At 42.4% G+C, this 22,267-nt stretch overlaps 1 long non-coding RNA gene across 1 annotated transcript; it reads left to right on the top strand.

Annotated features, from left to right (window-relative positions):
- Nucleotides 1-709: 709 nt before the first annotated feature.
- Nucleotides 710-17,390, top strand: LOC139437964 (uncharacterized). The gene is made up of 3 exons (XR_011647833.1): nucleotides 710-899; nucleotides 4,057-4,130; nucleotides 16,752-17,390. It is a non-coding gene; the product is annotated as an uncharacterized lncRNA (long non-coding RNA).
- Nucleotides 17,391-22,267: the final 4,877 nt, after the last annotated feature.

The following is a 22,267-nucleotide window of genomic DNA, read 5'->3' as shown; positions in this document are numbered from 1 at the left end:
TATTGATATACACACACATCCTAGCCTTTAGAGTTAAGTGAATTTTCGACAAAAGGAACACACCTCTTGAACCAGCATTTGACTCAAGAAACAACAGAGCGCTGCGGAACAGCTCAGTTTTCCCAGATACCACTTGGCTGGATTCGATTCGTGCCGCTGCACACCCGCACTTGCCAGTACCGTGAGCGGTGGCACCTGGCGTTCACCGAGGCGCTGAAAACCGACTCGTTGCACGATGACACGATGCTGCTGCGGTCACACTGAGTTAATATACGATGGCAATGAATTCCACCCGAGTCTTCCACTTCTGTTCCGCGGCTCCTGGAGGGTTTCAGATGGTGCGCAGCCGTGGCCTGCACTTCTGCCGGACAGCACGCTTGGATCCCTCGGCGAGCGCAAGGGCAAGAGCAAGGGCAAGCACAAGAGCAAGCAGGCGGAGGCCCCCAGTCCAGCTGACCCGGCTCCTCGCGTCCCAAGTGGGCCCTCCAGAGACCCGCAGTGGGACAGGAGGGCACGGTCCCATTCCCTTCCCGGCTGCGCACTCAGCCCTGCGCCCCTGGCCCTGCTCCCCAGCTCTGCGCCCCTGCCCTGTGCCCCGCGCCTTGCGCTCCCCGCCCAGCTTTGTGACGCGAGGCTGCGGTTTCCTGGCAACTGCCGAACGCTGGCGCCGGGCAGCCAGGCAGGCGGACTCGGGCGGGGCCCCCGGCCTGGTGGGACCGACATGGCCTCGGCGGAGAGGGTGGACGCGGGCGGTCTGCGGAACGAGGAGGAGATCACCGCCGCCACGCTGCGGGGCAAGCCCCGGCCGCCGCCCATCTCGGCGCTGTCCGCCTTCAGCTACGTCCCGCCGCGGCGCCTGGACACCAAGGAGCGCAGCTACTTCTCCCGCCAGGCCCCAGGTGAGGCGGGACGGGCGGCACCGCGCGGCGGGGGTGAGGCGGGGCTGGGGGCAGGGGTCACCTGCTAGGGAGGGGCTGGGGCGGGGCTGTGCCACCCGCAGCGGGGACAGGAGACCCAACGGCACAGCGTGGAAGGGGTCTGGAGACCAAGCAGGGTGTGGGGGCGGGGCCCGGGCAGGGTGGGGGATGCTTCTGTGGGGGTGGGAGCAGGACATCATAGTGGGAAAGGGCTACCCGGAAGGCCAAGTGGCGGTGAGGGGGGGCGGGCGGCAAGGAGGGAGTGCTCACCAGGGAGGAAGACTCCATGGGGCGCCCGGGGGTGGAGGGGACAGGGGCTGCTCAGCGGGGTCGGTGAGATGGGCGCCTGGACCCGAAAGAGCAGAGCTTTTATTACTGCGAGACACAGAGGCACCCCTCCCCCGGGCTGGAGGGGCCTCGCAGCAATCCAGGGGTGCTCGGACAGTCTAGAAGGGGAGCCCCGAGGCTATCCAGGGTGCGGGGTGCGGCCCCCTGAGCAGTATGTGCGGTGGTTCCCGGGGCTGTGAATAAGCAGCCAGGCTGATGGACAGTCCTGGGCCCCGGGAACCCTCGGGCCGCCTTCCCCCCCCCCCCCCCCAAAGAACCAGGAATAGGTCGCACCGTCTGGGCCGGCCCCTCTGGGAAGGTGTGAGTGGTGGGAAGAACTAGGGGGTCTAAGCAGCCAAAGCCCCCAAGAGAAGGCGGAAGGAAGGAAGAGAAGGGTGTTCAGAGTTGTCCAGGTCACCCATTCCTTTCTTTTCAACATTGTTTCTGTCAGTCCTCAGGGTGTTCCTCAGGGCATCTGATTAGATAAAAGCCTTGGTTGGGGACGCTCAGCCTGGTGTACAGCTGGGCACCTGGGCTATCCCTCAGGCCTCCTGGAGGCATGGGACTGCCAGAAGAGGGACACCTCACTTTTCTCAGGCTGCTGTCACAAGTGCCACGAACTGGGTGGCTAAAAACACCAGGAACCGCTCTCTCAGCCCTGCAGGCTGAAGCCACAAGTGCGTGGGCTGTGCTGGTGGGTCCATCCTGGCCTCTGGGATGCCTGTCCCTTGGCCAGCAAGGCTTGGGTTTTCAGTGTCTCTTCAGTCACCCTATGGCCTGCTCTGTCTCTCTTCCCATGGCGCCCACTCCCCTTCTGTCTGTGCCCACACCCCCCTTCTAAAGACACCAGCCATCCTGGACGAAGGGTCCTCCCACTCCAGTTGGCCCCATTCAATTTAAATGATTCTGCTTGCAATAACACTTTTGCAAAAAGTTTGTGTTGCCAGGTACCCGGGATTAGGACTTCAGGGTATCTTTTTGGGTACAAAGCTCAACCCATAATGTGGAACACAGATTCCCTTGGAAAGTAAGTTAATGGTGTATAAAATAATCCCACAAAATGCCTCCTTCCTCTTCTCCTAACCACCCACAATCAGTGGTGCCCAGGTGAGTCTCCAGTTCTGGTCAACTCTCGCTGGAGTACTGGTGGGAGGCCTCTTGAGTCTCATGAGCTTCACTTCACACACAGAAGTGTGGTTTCCAGTTGAAGCAAGCATGGCTCTCAGCTTGCCCCCCGGGATATCTCTTGCATCTGACGTACCCCTCTGCCTGGCTTCTAGCGTGTGGAAGGACTGGATGGAAGAAGGGGACATCTGACAAGGTCACTGTCTCTGCTGGCCCTTAAAACAGGAGGGGGATGGAACGGAAGTGTTCCTGACCTTCAGCCAACACACGCCTCATCTGTTTTCTTCCTGTGAGCAATAGGTTTTGAACAACTGTAAATAGTTTCACTTATTAAGTGGGGTTTACATTTTGAGTCTACAGTACCTATGATACTGCCAGTGAGTTGATGACCATCGTGAGATAATAGTCAAAAAGCCAGGACTCTTGGTGTATGAAGTTGCTCAATGCTTCTTTATCGAGAGAATATTAAATTCATCTGGATTTTCAGAATAACAAAGAGAGTTCACACTACACCGTTTAGTTTGTACCTTTGAGGAGTCCCTTTCCACAGCACCCTAAGGTGGACTGTAGATTGCTCCTTGATGGGGTGTCACTGATAGAAAGTACTGCTGAGGACTGCACAGTGGGGCTTGTGGCTTCTGAAGCTTGAATGTGGTGGAAAAGCAGAGCAGAACCCCTGCCCACTGCAGGCCAGGCCCAAGAGGGAGAAGGACAGAGTGAGCCTGAAGACTCAGTGTCTCCTTCTTGAATTTGCCGGTCTTATAAGCAGTCCCACCTTCCAGGGCTGACTGAACAAGGGCCAGAGAGCAGCCCCAAGGTAGGAAGTGACTGGGGCTCTGCCCCTTGGAGGGAAATCAGGAATGAGCCATAAGCACACCTTTCTATATGACAGGGTCGGCACACTAAGGCCCGTGGGCCAAACCTGGCCCCCATCCAGTTTTGATAAAGTTTTATTAGAACATAGCCACACCCATTCATTTCTCTATCCTCCCTGTGTAGGATGTTGGGGTTGAGTGATAGCGACAGAGCCCCTGGGGCAGGAAAGTTCCCACCTGGCCCTTCACAGAGAAAGTCGCTGACTCCTGCTCCAATGCCTTACTGCCGCCTGGAAAATGGGAATTGTCTTTAGAATACATTCATTCAAATGGGATTTTATGTGTTTAAAGCATTTAAGGGCAGTTTTGATTAGCTGGGATTACAGGCAAATTCAAGTCCTGGGGCTCTGTGTATGCCAAAAGGAAATGATGCAACTGAAATAAATATTAATTAAAATCTAAAGAAAAGAATCTTAAAAGCAACAAGAACAACAAAAGGCATTTCAAAGTCCATTTGTACCAATGTTCACACCATCGTATTGGGATTATGGGCACTGGTATCTGATCAACTCCAGGGCTCCAGGAGCAGTTTCTCTGACCTTGGGGTCATTGGTCATAAAGAGTGTGAATTCTGTACTACAGGTTTGCTGAAGGACCAAACTGCCCCAAAATTCATTGCAGGTACTTTCAGCCCCTAACAAAGCTGATCAGATTACTTCCTAAGTCAATTTCCTTGGAGCACAGTTAACAGTAGTCAGTGTGTTGGTTAGCAGCCCAGGCTGAGCAGTCCTGGGTCGAAGTATCAGCTCTATGGTGACTAGCTGTGGAGCCTTCACAAGTCACAGCCTCTCTGTCTCACTTTGCCATTCTAGGACAGATCAAACAGAACCGACCTCATCGCCACTTATGAGAATGAATGTACTTAGTCCGCATACAGTGGCTCACGGTAAGCCCTGGGTCGGTGGAGCTCTAATTACTGTTTTGTTTTTAATTTTTAATTTTCTAATTATCTTTTTTTAAAGTTAATAGATCACACAAAACTTTACATTAAAAAACATAAGAGGTTCCCATATACTCCACACTCCACCCCCATCAATATTTTAGTTGTATTTTTTAAAGATACATAGATCACAAAAAATGTTACATTCAAAAAATATGAGGTTACCATATACCCCACCCCCCTCACTCCACTCCTCCCACATCAACAACCTCTTTCATTAGGGTGGCACATTCATTGTATTTGGTGAATACATTTTGGAGCACTGCTACACCCCATAGACTAATTGGCTTTGGCTAGTGATGGTCAGTGCCCTTTTGCTAAGGATTGGGTCCACAGGGGCAAGCCTTTCCTTCCTGATCTGATCACTGTCAGAGAGGCACATGATAGAACCTTCAACCTGGGGGCTTAAATGAGTGGTTCTGGGGCATTGTCAGACTAACCCTGGCAAACTGAGACAGTGGCTAAAAGTAAAGATAGACTTCCCATGCCAAGGTGTGTGTGTGTGTGTGTGTGTGTGTGTGTGGCAGGGAGGCTCTGCTCAGTCCAGTCTCAGGAACCCAGGTGGAGGGAGGGTCAACAATCAGGCTGTGGTCCTTTCAGTGTCAAGTCTCTGGAGCTCCTGGCCATGGGTGCTTACATGCTTCTGCCTGAAGAGTCACACATGGCTCCTTGGTCACATGCAAGCACCTAGCAGAGGAGCAGGGACGGTTAATCCTGTGGGTGGCCGGGAGTGGAGGAGAATTGGCTATTGTTTCCGTCTGCCACTCAGCTGATCCTGAAGAGCCCTCCAGGGTTGGGTCTCTGGCTCCATTTCCCACTGTTGGAAAGTCCTTGCTTCTCCTACCAAGTGCCCTTTCTCAGCCAGCAGCTCTATCTGCAATAGCAAGCTCTCCTCCACTGTCACGTCCATTTCCTACCCCCAGCACCAACAACTGTCACGTCCATTTCCTACCCCCAGCACCAACAACCTCAGCAACCCTCCTTCTGTGTCACCCTCCACTTTGTTCACACCTCAGCTATTTCCTGAGGGAAAACTGATGGTAGACAACAAGGGCAAACCAGTATCAGGAAACACTAAATTTCAACAATACTCAAAACACAAAGGGCCAAATGGATATCAAGAGAGAAAGGTAAATGTGGTTTGTTTTGCTTTGTGTTTTATTTTTTTAAATTCATTTGTTAAAATATTACATTAAAAAAATATGAGGTCCACATGTACCCCCCATCCCCCTAACCCCCCTACTCCCCCTATAGCAAAATTCTCCTTCATCATCATGACACATTCATTGCATTTGGTGAATACATCTCTGAGCATCGCTGCACCTCATGGTCAATGGTCCACATCATAGCCCACACTCTCCCACGTTCCACCCAGTGGGCCATGGGAGGATCTACAATGTGCAGTGATTGTCCCTGCAGCACCACCCAGGACAACTCCAAGTCCCGAAAATGCCTCCACATCTCATCTCTTCCTCCCATTCCCCACACCCAGTAGCCACCATGGCCTCTTTTTTCCACACCAGTGCCACATTTTCTTCGAATACTAACCACAATAGTTCATGAATAGTATATCAGTAGGTCCACTCTAATCCATATTCTATTCCTCCATCCTATGGACCTTAGATTGGTTGAGTCCATTCCACATCTATGACAACAGGGGGCTTAGGTTCCACATGGATGTTGGATGCAATTCTCCTGCTTTCAGTTGTAGACATTCTTGGCTCCATGGCGTGGTGGTTGACATTCTTCACCTCCATGTTAGCTGAGTGGGGTAAGTCCAATAAACCAGAGTGTAGGAGCTGAAGTCTGTTGAGGCTCAGGGTCTGACTATCACATGGTCAGTCCAGAGATTCAGATACCCTAGATATATCTTAAACCCCAGCACCAACTACAATTCTAATAAAGTAACAGGAAAGGCTTGTGAAAAGAGATCACATCTGAGTCCAGGTCTATCACACAGTAACACAAACTCCAAAGAAGGGCCAACTGACATTGCACTGAACTTCATCTGCCATGACCATAAGACCTGTGGGTCTTTGTAGCCCTCAGAAGAACCAATACCTGGGGTTGTATCTACTTTATCTGTCTCTGAGACTCTGCTCAGGTGTGCATAACGACAACCCCTCTGATAACTTTTTTAGAGACTGATAGCCATATAAACTTTAGAGAGCTCTTTTTTAGAGACTCATAACCATATAAACTCATTTGTCCTTTCCAATTCCCCCTTGATTTAGGTCAAAAGGCATTTTTAACTCCTGTTATTATATGTAGACAGGGATATTCTGCTGGTCCGAGTTGAACCATTTATTCAAGGTCATTGTCTAGTTACGTCATCAGCTAGTACTTGATAGTGATCCCTCAGCAACAGGGAGGCTCATCTCCAGGAGTCATGTCCCACACTGGTGGGGAAGGCAATGCATGTATATGCTGAGTTTGGCTTTGAGACTTGCCACATTTGAGCAACATGGAGGCTCTCAGGAGGTAACTCTTAGGCACACTACTGCTCTAGGCCTTGCTCTTATTTCAGGTGCACAGGCTCACAAGCATAGTCATTAGTATCAGGAGCTCATTGTTGGAACTTCATTCCTTTTTGGTCTTTGCCGTTGCACTTGGGGGATTGTTGCTGTTCCCTTAGGGACTATGATAGAGCTCCCCTGGCTAGGAATTCAGCACTCCCTCAGTTGTTGTTTTTAATTGTTTCCACTAAGAAAATATCCAAACATATATGCCCTGTAGAACTCCCTGTGAACCATATGTCCCCTGACAATAACATACCATACCACCATTCCTCTGCTGCCATTGTTGAACCCCTCTGTGATCCAAAATTTCCTGAAAAGTGAAGCCCAGTATATTGCCAGGTTCCCTTAATAGTAAAATGGAATATAGCAATGAGTTTAAAGGTTAGATATAGAATACATATTAATTTGGAAAAATTCTACATCTTATCTTTTTCTTTTCTTTCTTCTAGTTATTAAGCTTATCTTCACAAGAGTTTTAGGTCACAGTAATTCATATATACAATATGCAGTATTCCCACATATCCAACATAAAACCTTTTCCCTGCCACAGCAAAAATCTTTTAACATATTCGTACCATATTTACTGAAACTGATGTACAGATATTGAGACAATAGTTTTCAAACAAGGTAACATTTGTGTTTACTTTGTGGTTTATACTTTAGGCTATATGATTTTCTAAATTTTTAGTTATCTTATGTTTTACATTATGGTTTACATTTTAGCCTATCAGCCCCTATATATTTTTGGTGTAATTTTACATGTCTTATATCCATCCTTCCGTACTCTATTGCCCTCACAATTACGTTGGTTCCATCTATTCAATACCTATTTCCCCCTCCCCTTGGGGCCTACAGTGACAGTCAATCTTCATTTCTTGAAGAGCCATGTTCAGAGATACTTGTAACAGTGTTGAGGGCTAGACATGCTCAACTGCCCTAATGCCCTGGGAGCCAACATTTCTCTTGAGAGATACAGTTCCCTCTATTTGATGGCATCAGTCCTCCCCAGGATGTGGGTGTACCTTCACTCTCATTATATGGGTCTCTACCCAATGATATAACCCTCTCTGGCAAAATGAGAATTCACATATTCCCTAGGAGTCTCTCCTGCATCAGATTATCCCCTTTAAGTATCTTAAACAGGTAACTTCCCTTATTATATTTTTGAAAAGGTTTTCTCAGCATTATACTCTCAACTAAATACCTGACAATCTCCTATGTTCGTATGTTGCCCCAACCTTCCCCTAATTTCTTGGCAATATTACCCATCCACCCATCCCTAGCCCCCCTTAAGCCCACAATGCCCCACCCAAAGTTAACCCTATGCCCCAATTTTATCCCTTCCAGGTACACATATTTACCTCCAGCTTATCATAGATTTCATCCATGTAGATGTCAGCTTACATCCTTCTTCTACCCCACGATTTCCTGTAAGCCTATCATCCAGTCTCTAGCTCTCCGAGGCATATTGTGTTTACTTATTTCATATTATTGATGTCATGTAGTATTTGTCCTTCAATGCCTGGGTTGCTTCACTCAACATAAGCTTCTCAAGATTCATCCATGTTATCACGTGTGTTTGTAGTGTATTTGTTCTTAAAGCTGAGTAGTATTCCATTGTATGTATATACCACATTTTATTTATCCATTCATCTGTTGATGGGCATTTGGGTTGATTCCAACTGTTGGCATGGAAAAAAATTCTACATCCTATCTTTTTCTTTTCTTTTCTTTTCTTTTCCCCCCTAATTATTGAGCTTCTCTTCACAGGAGTCCTAGACCACAGCAATGCATATATATAATATACAGTACTCCCATACAACCACCACAAAACCTTTTCCCTTCCACATCGATACTCTTACACCCTATTCACATCATATTTACTTAACGTGATGTACAGAGTCTGAGACAGTAGCTTTCTAACAAGGTGACATCTGTGCTTACATTGTGGTGCATACTTGAGGATACACAGTTTTTTACATTCTTAGTTATCCTATGTTTTACATTATGGTTTACATTATCAGTCTGTCATCTCCTATATGTTATGGTGTAATATTACATGTTTTATATCCATCCTTGTGTACTCTCAAGAAACTCCTCTCTTACCCCCCATATACCTTGGTTCCACACATTTAACGTCCATTTTCCCTTCCACCTTGGTGCCCACAGTGACAGCCAACCTCCATTTCCCAAGGAGCCACTTCCAGAGATAGATGGAATAGTGTTCAGGGCCTAACTTGCTCAACTGCCCCAATGCCTGGGAGCCACCCTTTCTCTCGAGGGATACAGTTCCCTCTATTCTATGGCATTAGTCCTCCCCAGGATGTGGGTCCACCCCCACTCTCACTACTTGGGTTTCTACCCCATGGTGTCACCCACTCTGGCAGAATGAGCATTTAGACATTCCCCAGGAGCCCGTCCTGCATCAGACACTCCCCTCCGAGCATTCTAAACAGGTAACCCTCTTTATTATATTTTGATATGATTTTCTCGGCATTTTACTCTCCACCAACACCTGACCCTCTCCTGTGTTCGTATGCTACCCCTCCCTCCCCCCACTTTTGGGCAGTGTTACCCACCCATCCCTCCCCAGCCACCCTCAAACCTGCAAAGCCCCAACCAAAGGCAACCCCTTGCCCCCCTTCTTTCTCTTCTTTGTGTTCATACTTACCACCATCTCGTCTTAAATTCCACCCCTGCAGACATCGGCTCACATCCTTCCTCCACCCTCTGATTTCCTGTAAGCCTATCGTTCAGTCTCTTGCTATCTAGGGCAGCTTGGTTATTTCATATCATTGAGGTCATGTAGTATTTGTCCTTCAATGTCTGGGTTGCTTCACTCAACATAAGGTTCTCAAGATTCATCCATGTTATCACATGTGTTTGTAGTGTGTTTGTTCTTACAGCCGAGTAGTATTCCATTGTGTGTATATACCACATTTTATTGATCCACTCATCTGTTGATGGGCATTTGGGTTGATTCCAACTTTTGGCGATAGTGAACAATGCTGCTATGAACATTGGTGTGCATCTATCAGTTTGTGTCCTTGTTTTCAGTTCTGCTGGGTATATACCCAGCAGTGGAATTGCTGAGTCATATGGCAAATCTATGGATAGTTTTTGAGAAACAGCCAAACTGTCCTCCAGAATGGTTGGATCCTTCTGCATTCCCACCAGCAGTGGATGAGTGTTCCCATTCCTCCACATCCTCTCCAGCATTTGTATTCTTCTGTTTGTTTCATAGCTGCCAATCTTATGGGAGCAAGATGGTATCTCATTGTAGTTTTGATTTGCATTTCCCTGATAGCTAGAGATTTGGAGAATTTTTTCATGTGCTTTTTAGCCATTTGTATTTCTTCTTTGAAGAAGTGTCTGTTTAAACCTTTCCCCCATTTTTTAAATGGGTTGTTTATCTTTTTATTTTCAAGATATGGGTGTTCTTTATATATGCAAGTTATAAGTCTCCTATCCAATATATGGTTACCAAATATTTTCTCCCATTGTATAGGCTCCCTTTTTACTTTCTTGACAAACTCCTTTGAGGTGCAGAAGGCTTTAATTTTGAGGAAGCCCCAGTTATCTATTTGTTCTTTTGCTCCTCGTGCTTTTGGTGTGAAGTTCATGAAGCCATTTCCTATTACTTGACTCTTATATTTAGGTATTTGATCCATCTTGAGTTGATCTTTGTATAAGGTGTGAAATGTTAATCCTCTTTCATTCTTTTACATATGGATATCCAGTTCTCCAGGCACCATTTGTTGAATAGGCCATTCTCTCCCAGTTAGAGGGAATGGTGGCTTCATCAAATATTATATGGGTATATATATGAGGATCTATGTCAAACTTTCAGTTTGGTTCCATTGGTCTGTGTGTCTCTCCTTATGCCAATACCATGCTGTTTTCACTACTGTAGCTTGGTAGTATGTTTTGAAGTCAGGTAGTGTGATTCCTCCAATTTCATTTTTCTTTTTCAAAATGTCTTTGGCTATTCAGGGCCTCTTTCCTTTCCAAAAAAATTTCATAGTTAGTTTTTCTAGTTCCTTAAAAAATGCTGTGTTGATTTTTATTGGGATTGTATTGAATGTGTAGATCAGTTTTGGTAGGATAGACATCTTAATAATATTCAGTCTCCTATCCATGAACAGGGAATATTCTTCCATTTACTTAGGTTTTCTTTGATTTCCTTGAACAATCTTGTGTAGTTCTCTGTGTATAAGTTCTTTACCTCTTTAGTTAAATTTATTCCTAGGTATTTGATTTTTCAATTGTCTATTGTAAATGGTATTTGTTTCTTGATTTCCTCCTGAGCTTGCTCTTTATTGGTGTACAGAAATGCTACTGATTTTTGCTCATTGATCTTATAACCTGCGACTATACTAAACTCATTTATGCGTTCTAGAAGTTTTGTTGTAGACCTCTCAGAGTTTTCTATGTATAGGATCATGTCATCTGCAAATATTGAAATTTTGACTTCTTCCTTTCAAATTTGAATGCCTTTTTTTCTTGGTTCTTGCCTCAGTCCTTGAGCAAGTCCTTCTAAGACAATGTTCAATAGAAGAGGTGATAGTGGGCATCCTTGTCTTTTTCCTGATCTTAGAGGGAAGGATTTTAGGACTTCACCATTGCAAACGATGTTGACTATGGGGTTTCATATATACTCTTTATCATGTTCAAAAAATTTCCTTGTATTCCAATCTTTTGGAGTGTTTTTATCATGAGAGGGTGCTGTATTTTGTCAAATGCTTTTTCTGCATCTATAGATATGATCATGTCATTTTTTTCATTCAATCTGTTTATATGGTGTATTACATTGATTGATTTTCTTATGTTGAACCATCCTTGCATACCTGGAATGAATCCCACTTGGTCACGGTGTATAATTCGTTTAATGTGTTGTTGAATAGGGTTAGCAAGTATTTTGTTGAGTATTTTTGTGTGTAGGTTCATTAGAGAATTTGATCTGTAATTTTCCTTCTTGTGGTGTCTTTGTTTGGCTTTGGTACTAGGGTATTGTTGGCCTCATAGAATGAGTTCTAAAATGTTCCTTCTGTTTTGGTTTTTTGGAAGAGTTTTAGCAAGATTGGTGTTAGTTCTTTCTGGAATCTTTTGTAGAATTCACCTGTGAAGCCCTCTGGCCCTGGGCTCTTCTTAGTTGGGAGATTTTTAATGACTGATTCTATCTCTTTACTTGTGATTGGTTTGTTGAGATCACCAATTTCTTCTTTCATCAGTATAGGCTGCTTATGTGTTTCTATGAATTTCTCCATTTCCTCTGAATTGTCATTTTTGTTGGAATAAATTTTTTCAAAGTATCCTCTTATGATAGTCTTTATTTCTGTGGGGCCATTGGTGATATCTCCTTTGTCATTTTTTATTTTGTGTATTTGCTTCTTCTCTCTTTTTTTCTTTCTTAGTCTAGCTAAGGGTTTGTCATTTTTATTGATCTTCTCAAAGAACCAGCTCTTGGTCTTTTTTATCTATTCAAGTGCTTTCTTATTTTCTATTTCATTTAGTTCTACACTTATCTTTGTTCTTTCTTTCTTCTTCCTGTGGGGTTACTTTGTTGTTGTTATCTAATTCCTCCAAATGTGCAGTTAGTTCTTCAATTTTTGCTCTTTCTTCTCTTTTGATGTATGAATTTATGGGTATAAATTTCCATCAGTACTGCTTTTGCTGCATCCCATAAATTTTGGTATGTTGTGTTATCATTATCATTAGTTTCAAGGTAGTTATTATGTTCTTTTGAGATTTCCTCTTTTACCCACTGTTTTCTAAGAGTGTGCTGTTTAATTTCCATATCTTGGTGTGAAATCTGGGCCTCTGGCCCTTTCAGATTTCCAGCTTCACTCCACTGTGGTCAGAGAAATGATTTTGTATGATTTCAATCTTTCTGAATTCATTAAGCCTTTCTTTGTGGCCTAGCATATGGTCTGCTTGGAGAATGATTCATGTGCACTTGAGAAAAATATGTATCCTGCTGTATTCTCGTGTAATGATCTGTATATGTCTATTAGATCCAGCTCCTCTAATATACTGTTCAAATATTTTGTTTCTTTAGTGATTCTGTTTTGAGATGTTCTGTCCAAAGTTGATAGTGGTGTATTAAAATCTCCCATTATAATCTTAGAGGCATCTATTCTTTCTCTTAGTTTTTCCAGTGTTTTCCTCATGTATTTGGAGGCACCTTTGTTAGGAGCATAAATATTTATGATTGTTCATTCTTCTTGAGAGATATCCCTTCCACTAATATGTATTATCCTTCTTTGTCTCTCACAATTGTAGCAATGCTTCAAAATGTGTTCATCAATTGTAACGAATGTATCACACTGATGAAAGCTGTTGTTAATATGGGAAGATGTGGGAGGGGAAGGAGATGTGGTGTCTCAGAATCCCCTATATTTTTATGTAAAATTTAGGCAATCAAAAGCTTGTTTAAAAATAAAAAAGTATTAAAAATGAATTAAAAATAAAATCCATGCCTATGTAGGTAGTTACCTTTTTCTTTAGAAATTTTGCAACTTTGTCTAAAATCAATTGTCTATAGAAACATGGGTTAATTTCTGAAATTTCAATCCTATTGCATTGGTTTAAATATCCATCCCTCTAACAGTCCAAAATTTTTACATGATTGTATATTTGTAAAGTATGGAAATTAGTAACTCTCAGTCTTCCAAATTAGTTCTTATTTTTCAAGAGATTTTGTCAAATTTGGGACATTTTGTAATTCTATATAAATTTGACTTTCACCTTTTCTATTTCTGAAAAATAAAAAATATTGATGGGATTACATTAAATTAGCAGATTTCTTTAGACTTTAGTGATGTCTTAACTATATTTGCTTCAAAATCTTAAGGTTGGGAGGTTAAATATTAATTTCCTGAAAAGAAAATAACAGTAGTTAACTATTCTTTTAATGGAATCAGATAAAGACTCTGGAAAATTTAAGCTGAGTTGGAAAGGATGAACATGAATTACCTAGATGAAAAAGGTAAAAAATACTTGAGGCTGATGGAAAGCTTATGCAAAAGATCCTTCTAAGAAATATCTTGGAGTGGATGGAAAGCTGAAATAAGACCCATCCATTTGAAGTGCTGGAATGAAGTGGGAGAAGGATGGGACAAGATTGCAGGAAGGACAGGGTGTTATTGGTTACGTTAACTATTAAATTTATACCCAAAGAAATGGAGAGGTACTGAATTGTTTTAGCAGGGTGATATTGTGAGGCAATTTACATTTCTGAAAGATTATCATAGCTGCTGTGTGAAGAAAGAATGAGGAAGGAGCAAGAGTAGTTGAAGAGAAACACAGAAAGAACACAAGATGGTGAATTAGACTTTGGAAAGTACTGTATGAATGCAGGATGAATCGATAATAGATTAGATGACTGAGATTTTATGACTGAATTAAGGATGACTCTCCAAGGATTTGTATAACATGGGTTGTGAAGACATTTTTATTAACTCTTGAGCCCCATGCAAAGGAAAAGAGGGGTTTGGTTGGGTCAGAACTTGAAGGAGTTTTAATGTTGGCCTAGGACTAAAGTATTTCTACTGAAAGTCATTGTCATGTCCTTCATCAGGGTCCAATGGGTGGTTTAAAGCAGGATGAACTCAGGCACAAATGGTCAAGGCAAAGGAAAGAGAAGGCGATCTGGGTGATCAGAAACCTGGTGTAGAGCAAATGTTTGTCTGAAATTGGGCAGCTACTTCAGGATATCAACTTCACTTGAATTCCAAAATGCATGATAGCAGAACAGGGGCAGGTGGGAAACAGGGCAGTATCAAGAGCAGCAGGGGAATAGAGGAAAGTCAAATTAAGCAACAGCAAAAGTGGATATGAAATTTATGCAAACCTCATTGAGAGGAAGGGCTAGTGACAGACAAGTGACAATTCCCACACTGTATTACTTCTGGCATTTAAGATGTACCCATTGTCATCATTGTCTCCTTCTATGTTACTTAGAAATTAAGTGTTTCTTTCCATTGCCTGAATACTGAATCCAAAGCCAGCTTTTTAAATTTTTAAAAAAATCTTTTGGTACTTTGTAGGTATTCTGATCTCTGTGTTTGATGTAAAAAAAAAAAAAGATAAGATAAATCTTCATAGACTGCAAATACATTCCAGTGTATCTACAGGTGGACTGATTTTTATTTATGTTACAAAGTAGCTCATATTGGTCATTTCAAGTGAAAAATATCAAGCTTACATTTTGGAAATTTCTCCCCCATTATTTCTTCTAATTTGGACTTTTTTGTTATTCACTGTATTCTTTCTTTCTGAAACTTTTTTAGTGATTGGAGCACTCAAGATCTCAATAAAACACATTTTCTTTTGTATTTTTCACTTTTTCAATATATTCTGAATTCTTGGTAAATTCCACAGTTCTATGACAAATTCTAATCTCTTGATTACTATGTTCAGATCTGGTCTGTGTTGTTAGGAGAGGGAAAGAGAAAAGAAAGGACAATAACATAAAGAGTGATAGAAAACAGAATAAAGGTGCTAGAAATAAAAACTCAGAAAAATCTGGAGCTAAACAAAGAGAGATGGAATTTAAGAGAAACAACAGAAATGGAAGATAGAAAGATGTAAAGGAAGGGGAATAGTGTTGGTAGCCAAAATCAGTACCCACAGAAAAGAGGAAATCAAGGATGAGGAAGCACAGCAAACAGGAAGCACTGCCTGCAACACCTAATACAAAAAAGAAGAAAAAAGGAAAAAAGGAAGAAAAAAGGAAAAATAAAAATAAAAGGTGGGGGGGGGGATAAAGAGGAAGGAAAGTCAATGAAACAAATGAGCAAAAAGGACCAGACAAGGCTTCAAGCAAGGAGTCATCTTTGCAATTGAATAAACTGCTTAGTAGTCTATCCTTCCCCCCTTCTCCCTTCCTCACTTCCCTCCGTCCCAGAGCAGCAGAAGGGCCATGTGAGAGCTCCCTTCTGAGATTCAAATGGGACCCTAGTGAACCAAATCACCACAGGAAATAATGACTCCTAGTCTCTTTGACAGAGAGCACCCACACCTTGCTGGGAACCCTAAATATGTTATTGGAAGCCTACCAAGCATTTCCTACTTTTCCCCTACCTTAGGTTTGTGCACAGTTCTAGTTAATTGCCTTAATCTGCCTTCTCCCAGAGGAATTTCCCTTATCCCAGGGTGTTTAGATAAATCAGCCTCTCTCAGCAGATTCAACTCTCCTCTCTTCCTAGCATCTCCCCAAGACAGCTGGCATGCTCCACTAAAAAAAGGGGCAGGAGGTGTTAGACAATTGAATCTGCATTCCTCAGGCCCCTCTGCACCACAGCAGAACCCTCCCACTCTCAGAGTTTGTCTGATACTGGTGGGAAAGGGGAATGCTGGAGTTTTGGGGGGTGCTGGGTTCCAGGAATGTGGGCTTGGGTGAATGTGGGCTTGAGGAACACAGGGTCAGGAAACACAGGTTATGGAAACACAGAGTTTGGGGAATGCGAGCTTCTGGGAATGCAAGTTTGGGGATCATGGGTATGTGGAACAAGAAGCTTGGGAACACTGTCATGCAACCAGGGGTGTTCAGGGAATGCTGTGGCTAGCAGCCTTAGGGGAAGGGTTTAGATTTCCCACAGCTTCGGGCTCAACAGTCAGAAACCCACACTTAAACCTTGAGCAAGCACTCCTTTTGTTGCACTCTCTCCAGATTGATGTCCAGAAACATCCTGCCTTGTGGATTTCCAAAACAGCTCTCTTGGCAGAATTCTGTCCCCACTTGGCTGTTTTATTGCAGGAGAGTTGACAAGGGTGTACTCACTTGGATGCCATCTTGCCCCACCTCAATATACTTCATTTAAATTCATTCTGAGATTCACCTTTTGGTTCTATTTTCTGTTGAGTGAATGCATCTCCCATTTTTTGCAGGCTGAGCAGTATCAATTACTAACAGTTTTCCTCATATCTTTCTCTCTCCTTCCATGCTCACTCCTCTCTACTTCAATCAGCACACAGGAACCTCTAACAAGTGATAGGATATTCATAAATATTTAAGAATAGTTTTTAAAATTCTGATCTTTCACAGGTAGGAGCCACAGAATTCCTTTGGAAAGACAGTTGCTGGAGGCAAGAAAGTAAGAGTGCTGAACTGCCCATCTTTGTGAGTAGTGGGCCACCTCATGGCCATCTTGCATGAGATGACAGGATCAAGAGTGGTGATGAGCTGCTGACTATCCATGCTCTAGACTTGACCAATTTAAATCCCAATGAGGTGGTGGCTATTCTGAAAGCCAGAGCTGCTTCCCCAGCTGTCACCCTTAAAGCACTGGAGATCCAGACTTTGGAGGAGCCACCACAGGCCATGGAAGAACACCAAGTGTTTTCAGTGAGAATGAATTCCATGCCAGGTGGTCCCCATCATGTTGCTTGGCCTTCCAAGAAACCTGCATGATTGCCATGATACAGTTTTAAGAGAAAGCTATTTGGGATGTAGGGGCCTTAGTATTGTTGGTAAATATGAAGAATGCCACACCGATCAGCCTTTCTTCCTTTTAACTATCATCCTTGGAATTCCTGCTTATTATGATGGAATTTTAAATTGTTATTTAATTGAGATCTCATTGTAGCAATGAATGGCCTATCCACCATGGGAATAAGCCATTCCACATTAGTCCCCATGCTAAAGGAGCAGAGCAATAAAATCACATTGACTGTTTTTCGTTGACCTGGAAGCCTCATGTAGATTTTTGAAGTTAGTTTTGAATTAAGCATCTTCTCTAGTGAAAAGAGGAATTTTTAAGGTAATTACAGTTGGTTGCTGAAGATCGTAAAATCTTCATTTACTTGAACAGTTCTGTAGCAGACATCACCTTCCCAGGGTCACATGATGGAGGAATAAAATATGGATTAGAGTGCACTTGCTGATATTCTACTGTGGAACTCTTGTGGCTAGAAATGGAAGAAATTGTGGCATTGATGTGGTGAGAGTGGCCATGGTAGTTGCTGAGGGTAGGGAGAGGGAGGAAGAGATGTGTTGTGGGGGCATTTGGGACTTGGAGTTGTCCTAAATGATATTGCAGGGACAGATGCAGGACATTATATATCCTGCCATAACCCACTGAATGGACTGGGGGAGTGTAAACTGCAATGTAAACCATTATCCATGTGGTGCAGCAGTGCTCCAAAATATCGTCACCAAATGCAATGAATGTGCCATAATGATGAAAGAGATTGTTGATGTGGGAGGAGTGGGGTGAGGGGGAGCAAGGGGTATATGGGAATCTCATGTTTTTTTAGTGTGACATTTAAAAAAAGAAAGAAAGAAAAAGAAAGATTCATTTCCCAAGTAATTTTTTGTCACATTGGAAAATACTGAAGCAGGTTTTGCTAAAAATCATTTCTGGAGTTTGTGTTATACTTATCAGCCATCTTGGCTGGAAGTCTTTTTGTGATTTATGCAACTAAAATGGATAATGATAAAACCATACCTCTATTAGATATAAACTCACACCTATATATCACAGCTGAGTAAGAGAAGGAGATCATTTATTTTATTCTCATAAGTGTCTTGCATGTTTTAGAATCCCTTGTTTTCCCCATTATTTCTTTACTTATGAACTTAATTCAAGTAAGAGATTGAAAATTTCTTTTTTTAAAAATCTGAAACAGTAGGTTTTTTAAAGAAAGGTTTATTTATTTATTTCTCTCCCCTCCCCCTGCCCCAGTTGTCTGTTCTCTGTGTCTATTTGCTGTGTCTTCTTTGTCTGCTTCTGTTCTTGTCAGTGGCATGGGAATCCCTGTTTCTTTTTGTTGTGTCATCTTGTTGTGTCAGCTCTCTGTGTGTGTGGTGCCATTCCTGGGCAGGCTGCACTTTCTTTCATGCTGGGTGGCTCTCCTTAATGGGGGCACACTCCTTGTGAGTGGGGCTCCCCTATGCAGGGACACCCCTGTATGGCAGGGCACTCTTTGTGCATATCAGTACTGCATGTGGACCCACTCCACACGGGTCAAGGAGGCCCGGGGTTTGAACCATGGACCTCTCATGTAGTAGATGGATGCCCTATCCACTGGGCCAAGTCCACTTCCCAACAGTAGGTTTTTGATGTTATCTTTCAATCAACTCCTGGTCATTAGACTATTTCATATTTTTGTAGTACTTTTGAAAGCAATGAGTACCCATTTTGCTGGCCCTTTATTCAATATGATTGTCCTCTGGAAGAACATAAAGAAGTGAATAAGAACAATTATCTTTATCTCACCAATATTATGCACAATTGAAAAAAGTTTCATTTAGAAACCAAGTTCAAAATCTGTCCTCATTTACAAATGACCTCTGAAGTAAATTGTCTGACCAGAAAATGTATTTCAAACACTGTATCTGTTTGAAGCATGACCTCTTTATTTCCCAACATAGTAGGTTCCTTGCTGGGATTTAGTGTATCTGCATGTCATTGATGATTTCAATTAGTTTAATAATGATTAAAAAAACATCTCTTTTGAATAAATGAGAAATGGGCATCATAATGCTTACTGATGTGTTCAACCCCTTTGTTACACTGTACGGTCAATATGTAACTGGGGCACAGTGAAGTGACCCCTACATTATATTACTGTTAGTGATGATTGGCTTTTGAAGTAAGTTGACATTGGAAGGCTTTGATATTCAGATTGATGTGGAACAAGTTTTATTCCCACTCTGTGGGTAGAATTTTATAACCTACTTTGCTATTTTTACAAACATTTTATAAGAGTACATCTTTTTCTTTGGAAGTAACCATCCATCTACAAATATCACAACTACTGGTTTGTTATATATGAAATACTTACATTGAATCCCATGGTATAAAGAGCATTTTTGGAGGAAAATTTTTTCAATGTTATTTTTATCATGGAAGACTTGGAATCAGCTTATACCATAGGTTTTTTCACAAAAGACTGTTGTTACTGGTCAGAATGATGTTTGGTGTTGGAAACTTATTCATAACTTATTGAAACTATGTAAATATTTGGATTTTTCTCATTTTAAGCTTCTCTGGCTAAATATTTTCATTTGCTCTGTGCCTTCTTTGAATTATTTCAGGATTTTTCACAGGTGTTTAGTTAATGATGTGTCTATTAGTCAGGGTTCTCTAGGGAATCAGAATCAACAAGAGATATTTGCTGAATGTAGAGGTTCTATAAGGGTCTTTCACATGACTATAGGTATGCACAAGTCCAGATTCCACAGGCAGGCTGCAGCCAGGGGCTCCAATGAAAGTCCAGAGACTGAAGTCCATGTAGCAGTTTGACAAAGTTATGAATTCCAAAAATAGATATTGGATTATGTTTACAATCTGGTCTGTACCTAGACATGATTAAGTTATGATTAAGACTTTGGGCTATGACATTCAGGTATTGAGTCCCCACCCCTTGGTGGATGGGGACTCACAGATAAAAGGCATGACAAAGGACTGAGTTGGGGGTTTTCAATGTTGGAGTTTTGATGTTGGAGTTTAATACTGAAGCCTTACACTGGAGCCCTGGATATAAGCTCACAGAGGAAACAGAAGCAAACCCCAGGAAGAGAGGAACTCTGAGCCTAGAGAGAAGCTAGTCCTAGGAAGTGAGGAACCCAGGAAGCCTGAACCCTCACAGACATTGGCAGTCATCTTGCTCCAACACATGAAAATAGCCTTGTTGAGGGAAGTAACTTATGCTTATGACCTGGTATCTGTAAGCCAATACCCCCAAATAAATACCCTTTATAAAAGCCAACCAATTTCTACTATTTTGCTTCAGCACACCTTTGGCTGACTAATACAATCCATAAATGCCCTTGTATTACAATTTGTCCAGTGCTTGCTTGACCAAACAACCTGGCACATTTATCTGGCTGAGTTGACACATTAGCCTAACCATCACAATTTGATAACCATTCTGGATGGAAACAGAAGTCATCCTTTCCATTAAAAAAATCCTGTCCTTAATCATAACAAATTCAGGAGACCTCAAGAGTTACATTTACATCACAAGTTCTGAGACTTATCCCCTCTCAGACCAAATGAGTTACTCCACAAGCATACAATATTTTACAGACACATGCCAATGCATGGAGTTTCAATCCCTCATCCCACAAGGTTCCACGTACTCCTACCTTAGGTGGAAAATAGAATAATCAAAATTTCAGTCATCAATCCAAAAATTAAAAGGAAAGAAATTCAGTTTCATAGATGGCCATCTTTGTTTCATCATGAATTATATAAAGAGACATTGATCCTTGAAATATAACAAAGGGCGGGCCAGTTGGGCATGACTAGTTACATTTAAAATTTTTTTTTATTTTTTCAAAATATTTTAGATTACATACGTGTTCCATGAAAAATATAGGGGATTCCTATATGTCTCACTCCCTCCCCCTCCCACACTTTCCCACATTAACAACATTCTTTGTTAGTATGGTAGATTTGTTACAATTGATGAACACATATTGAAGCATTACCATTAAGCGTGGATTATACTTTAAATTGTAGCTTACACTCTGTCCCACACAATTTAGTAAGTTATGACAAAATATATAATGGCTTGTATCCATCACTGCAATGTCATTCAGGACAATTCCAATGTCCACAAAATGCTCCATCTTATACCTGTTTTTCCCTTTCCCTACCCTCAGAGCCTCTGATGACTATTGTCTCCACCTCAATGATAAAAGATCTTACATTGCTATAATAACAATAAATATATAGCGGAATAACCATAAATCTTCTATAGTCCATCTTCATTCCCCAATCCTGAGGATACTCTGATGGTGATGCTAACCTCACCTCTCATTGGAAGGGTCTTAGATCCCATGGAGCTGATGAATAGGACTAGCAGTTTCAAATACTCTCTGTTCCCTGAGATGGATATGGTCCATCATCATCTCCTTGATACTCGTCCTGGGTGAGTCCAATGAACTGGAGAGTAGGTGCTGGAACTCAGTTGAGATTTAAGGACAACTGACACATGGACAGCCCAAAGATTTAAGTCTCTTGGACATACACCTATCAAGTTTAGTACTAACTATAGGTTCAAATAGAAAAGGCAGAAGAGCTATGTGTAGGGAAACCACAAATGAGTCTAACTCTGTCTCACTGGGGAGCATAAATTCCAAAGTATGGCCCATTGGCAGGGTGCAAAATACAGTTACATTGTGAGAGCTCTTTCTGCCAATTCAAATCACTTGGATCACATACATCCCAATAAACTTCAGCATAATATTCATCTCCCCACACAATTGTCTCAATACCCTCAAATATTGTAATGAACTTACCAGTACCTATGAGTGCAATAAAACCACAATGGAACATGCGTTATGTATGAACCTCACTACTACCAGGGACGGAGAGATAAAGCCACTTGTCTGTCCATGTTTTCTGATTTCTATAGTGTTATAGGACCCCTCCATCAACAGCCTCAAGGATCATTAAGTGGCCACAGTCAGAGGAGGTACATTTGATGTGGTATTTCCAAAGCATAGAACTTCCTGCCTTGACAATTGAATAACTTGTAAGTGTATGTGTCTGTGAGATGGGCACAACTTTAAATTCCCTTCCAAGTTAGTGGCCATAAGCACTTCATTTT

This window comes from Dasypus novemcinctus, chromosome 31, assembly GCF_030445035.2.
Source record: "Dasypus novemcinctus isolate mDasNov1 chromosome 31, mDasNov1.1.hap2, whole genome shotgun sequence".
Taxonomy (NCBI): domain Eukaryota; kingdom Metazoa; phylum Chordata; class Mammalia; order Cingulata; family Dasypodidae; genus Dasypus; species Dasypus novemcinctus.
The sequence above is the reverse complement of the archived record's forward strand: the minus strand, read 5'-3'. Positions and strand labels throughout refer to the sequence as shown.